General features: G+C 40.1%; 1 pseudogene; it reads left to right on the forward strand.

Annotated features, from left to right (window-relative positions):
* The first annotated feature begins 546 nt into the window (after positions 1-546).
* On the forward strand, positions 547-5,053 carry LOC148840802 (uncharacterized; annotated as a pseudogene).
* The last annotated feature ends 201 nt before the right edge of the window (positions 5,054-5,254 follow it).

Here is a 5,254-nt window from a genome sequence, read left to right on the forward strand (position 1 = left end):
GCTTACATAATAAATGTTTTATAGAGCTGTGCTGTTAACAAACATGATCACTCTACAAAGATAATACCCTACATGTTACGCCCCGACGAGCTCCAGCACCACCACATTAGCTCCACCAATTATCAATGCGCATTCGCATTCCACACATGCTGGAGACTCATTGGGGCCATACTCTTTGAGATCAGGCCAGGCCTATCAGGCCGATTAGGAAACCTTGCACAATATTTAAGCCCTGAGAAACCATTCCTCAGGGCTTAGACATTGAGTCACTAGCCCTGCTTTGGGTTTCCTCTCAGTTTCAGGTTCTCAGAAGTATTTCTCACTGTTTCTTAATCCTCAGTTTCTAGTTCCTCGGTAATCATTGCCACTAAGCACCTCAGACCTCAGCCTCTGCTCTGCCTGCTTCAGCTGCGGAGCTACTGCCTCAGCTGTTTTCTCAGTCTCAGCTCTGTTTGTCCTCTTCAGTGCTGTCATTGAATAAATTATCTCGACTGCTGCATATCTTGGCTCATTGACTCTAATTTTCATCGGGCCCGGCACAACAGAATGTCTGAGCCACCCAAGTCCAGAGCCAGGCGGCGGCAGAAGAAATTGGGACGCAGAGCTGCTGATGCAGCAAAATACCTCAGAACCCTGCTTCAGGAAATTCTTCCAGAGGCTCCACGGTTAACTCCTTCCACCTTTTCTATGAATACGATACCTCCCGCCTCAAGCCCTGAGTCTCTCCAGTTGCCAATCCAGCCCCACAGGTCAGTGGTTGCCTCGGGTGGTCTCAGCCTTTCCTCAGTCGCAGGTTCCAGGTTTTCAGATGCCCAGACCTCAGCCTCAGCCACACGCCTTGGAACCCAGGTCTCAGTTTTTTGCTCCAGGGGGATTTTCTTCCCAGCCTCATCCCCAGATTTCAGCTCAGATGCTTCCTCAGTCTCAGGATACAGGTCAATGGCCATCTTTCCCCTAAAAAGATTGCTGCCTCCAAGCTTTCTCAATGTTAGGAAGATTAAGGAAGGAATATGTCTGCAGATTGTATCTTGTTTTTGTTTTGTTTCACCATAATTTTATAAGGGTGAGTGTCATAGCGGACAGGAGGCAAAGAGAATCTAAACCAAGGACGATTCAAAGGCAAATAACTTTCTAAAAATATGTTATTACATGTAAATACAGCTACACACAATATTTTTATAACTAACTTGATCTCTTTTTTTTTCCAAGTCCTATTGTGCGAGCCATTGACAAACCGATGGATGAAAATAATGAGCTATCAGTGGTGCAAGTTCAAAGACAGCTGTGGGCTGACCTCGGTGCGAGCGTGAGTCCGACATCGATAAGAAGAGTGCGCAGAGGGCTTGGATGGAGATATAAAAAAACCAACACATGTCCCATGATAAGGATAAAAAATAAAGAGGGAAGGCGCAAACAAGTTCTTCAATGGATTGAACAGGGTGAGGCATTTCATGATGTACTTTTCACTGATGAAACAACAGTGGCTCTGGAACAGTTTTCAACCATGTCGTTTTATAAAAAGGAGAGATATGTGAACAAGCCAAAGCCCAAACATCCACTGAAGGTTCATGTCTGGGGGGGTATATCTAGAAGAGGCCCGGGACCACTTCTTATTTTCGAAGGAATTATGGATCGTGAATTCTTCGAGGAAGTCGTGGTCAAACAGCATGCAGCCCCATATATGAGGGAGCACTTTGGATCGAGGCACCGTTTTTTTCAGGACAACGATCCAAAACACAAAGCAGCAAAGGTGAGGCTTCTAGCAAAAGGAGTGAACTGGGTGAAAACTCCAGCTGAATCCCCAGATCTAAATCAAGTAGAGATGGCATGACGTTCCCTGAAAGACTATATTCGGAAAACTGCTAAACCCAGCACAAAGCAAGAGCTGATCAATGTGATTTACAAGTTCTGGGAGGAAGAACTGACAGAACAAAATTGCAAGTGCCCTTTTTCATTCAACTAGTGTCTGAGTCACTGTGTCCATCCTATATAATAATGCCACAATATGTCTTTTATGTCTTGCAAAAAACTGACTTGCTTTAACAAAATATATTTACTAATCCTTTTGCCTGGCAATCTACCTGAATGCCCAACTATCTGAGAAGCCCTCCGTGAAACCAAAAGAACCACAACTGAACGAGTGTTGACAATGAGAGAGAGAGAGAGAAATAATAAGAGTCCCCGTTACCCCCATTTTGATTTAAATTGCAAACGTGTGCTTATTTAAATGTCTTTATTGATTCACAATCTGACAAATGCAACGTAAATCGTTATCTTTGTCTTCTAAGTATCTTAAACTTTCAGCATAGCTTTCTCCCCGTTTAGATTTATTTTTCTTGGGATCGAACGTGGAAAAATTAGATTGTAATCGTTCTTATTTTTTAAATACATTTTAGAAAAGTGTAATCTATACTAAAAAGCTGTATTTATTTAATACCACTCGATACGTAGCTTAATAGAGATGATATCTCTATTAAAGCTAAGATCAAAGATCAAACAGCAATGCCTCATACACTGGGATTGATCTGTGATCTGTGATGTGGTTGAGTGTGAATTGTGGTGCTCTAGCAGCCTAGCTGGTGTCTGTGTGGTTCGTCCCAGCTGGCTGTGCCGAAAAATAAAAACCGGTTTAACAAATCTTAAGCATACTGTAGTTTTTATTAGAACATTAAACATGCAATACAGTTGCTCGTGATCATCTTAGAATCTTTGAGTAAGCTGCAAGTTTTTTTTTATTTTTAATTATACATATTAAACACTTTAGTTTTGAAAATGGAACACACATTCCGTACAGATACAGTACAATCTCAATCTGTCTTCCCGTGGTGTAAAATGAATTAGCAGGTGACTGTGATAAAAATGCATTGCCCACACCGGGGTAAAGTTAGCTTGAAGTTCAAAAATGATATTGGCATGCCTGTAGCTTTTTCACAAAACCTCCTAGAGTTACGAAAACACTTTCTGTGTGTACAAAGTACATTGTTACTGTTTTCACAGCCTTCACTATGTTGTTTTTAAGCCATTTTTTTACCACTCTCGAATATTCTTTTGTTCATATCTTCGGAAGGGAAACACAGAAAGCCTTCAAACCAAATGCATTTTAAAGACAATGACTTGTGAAAATGTTTGCAGCTTGCACATAAAACTATCAGTGAGCTAATTCTACTTTTTTAAACCTCGGTTTTTTATCGATGCGTAATTGTGCACTAACTGGAACAAGGGGGGACTGCTGTGTACACATGTTCACAATGGGAGAAATACTGCTATCACCATAGGAAGCATAACAGCGTAGCCTTCAATTACCCAGACTGTAAGGACAGGAATAAAGCTTTGTGTTGTGAATCTGTTTTTCTAAGAAAACGTGTCCGTGGGGGAAGGTGGAGTGTGTGTCTTTCATTGGAAGACTTGCCCTGTTCTACTTTGAAAATACCTGTGAAACCAGTTTGTTTAGAAACAGTGTAGACACAGAGACTCAGACAGTGGAGTGAGAGAGAGAGAGAGAGAGAGAGAGAGAGAGAGAGAGAGAGAGAGAGAGAGAGAGAGATTAATGGAGTGCTTTCTGGCTCATGTGGATTTGTGACCTACCGCTCTGTGCATACAGTACAGACATGTTGCGATATTTAGAAATATAAAAAAATGTCAATATAATGCCAAGAATATTTGCTATTTTAGTTTTTCAAAGAAATGTTTATTTGTTAAAAGAAAACTCATGGCGATAGCTGGGTTTGAACACCCAACCTTATAGTTATAAATCAGTCACTTAAGCTATCACTCCACCAAGGCAAATCATATGACAACCCCTGAAACAGCCATACACATGTCAATGGAAAGTCTTATACTGCTGTTTGTGCAACAGTACATGGATATAGTTATATCGTTATTAGTTTATTTAGATACGTGAATCCATATTATATTTCCTATTAATCAAATTCTAAAAGTATGCTTTTGTTTACTCCGATAACGAGCATATTTGCAGAAAAGGTTAAAAAGATCACTTTTCACAAAGTATATAAACGTACAATAATATGGTCAGAAGGAGCATGTAAAAATGTTTCCGAAATAACCCCATGTAAGACTTTGATATTTAAAATGTTTAGGGAGAAATGGAATACTGGTGTGTATTTTTTTTTTAAACTACCAAGACCAGAAATATACAGTACAGTTTACATACAGTAATATTTTTATTTTCCTAAATTAATATATTTTATTAACATGTGAAAGGCATGGTGAATCAGAGATTCTTAAGACTTACTTTGTATGATTGGAAACGAATGCGTGCTCAGATCAACGAAATGCCGTGGTGTTACTTTTTGTCAATAAAAAAATAAAGTATTTTTGTTTACAAAGATGGTTACAAAGAATGTGGACCAGGGTAATACATTAAGTTCATAGCTTGTCCAAGGTCATTCATTATTAATACTATTAGTAATATCTTTGGTAAAGACTTTGATGCATAAAATGTTTCTGCATAATTAAAATATTTATGATAAAGGTAGGTTGTGTACTTTTGCCCAACTGAGAAATCTAGTTTTCATAAAATACACCAACTTTTTTATAAATGATGAATAACATGCTGTAATACACAATTTAAATTTAAAAGTCTAAAGAGTATACAACTTAATTTCTTAATCGAATAAAGATTGTCCTTCAGCAGTGATCAGGATTCAAAACTGGTGTTTTCTGGTGACAGCTAAAATGCTGTACATGAGAGGTTAAGCTTTATTAGCTCCTCCTGGCAGTTTTACAACTGGCACCTCAGTACATCGGCCCATTCAGAATCAAGGAGCAGGTGAATGCTGTCACCTACCACCTTGCGCTCCCCAGGACACTCAGCTCAAAGATCTCAACAGCATTCCACGTCTCTCTGCTGAAACCTGCACCTGCACTAGTGACACCTGGTGAGTCACCCACTCCCCATCTGGAGGATTCGGAAGAACCCTGGCCCAGAGGATTCTTGACTCCAGATGGATCCAAGGAAGTCTACAATACCTTGTTCATTGGCTGGGGCGTGGAGCTGAAGATCGGGCCTGGGTCCCAGCGAGATATTTGCTAGCTCCACGACTAATCCGGGCATACTATGCGAGGTTCCCCAGAAGGCCTGGTCCAGCGCCCAGAGGTTGCCCCTTCAGGAGGGGGCACTGTTATGCATGGAAAATTATCTCAGTAACAGTTGTTGTTATCTCAGATATCATTTGTATACTGTACGTATGTAATCCTAGGAACAAGTAATAGGTTTATTCCATGCTGAAAAGAG

Source organism: Atractosteus spatula, chromosome 1 (genome assembly GCF_055471065.1).
Source record: "Atractosteus spatula isolate fAtrSpa1 chromosome 1, fAtrSpa1.hap1, whole genome shotgun sequence".
Classification (NCBI taxonomy): Eukaryota; Metazoa; Chordata; class Actinopteri; order Semionotiformes; family Lepisosteidae; genus Atractosteus; species Atractosteus spatula.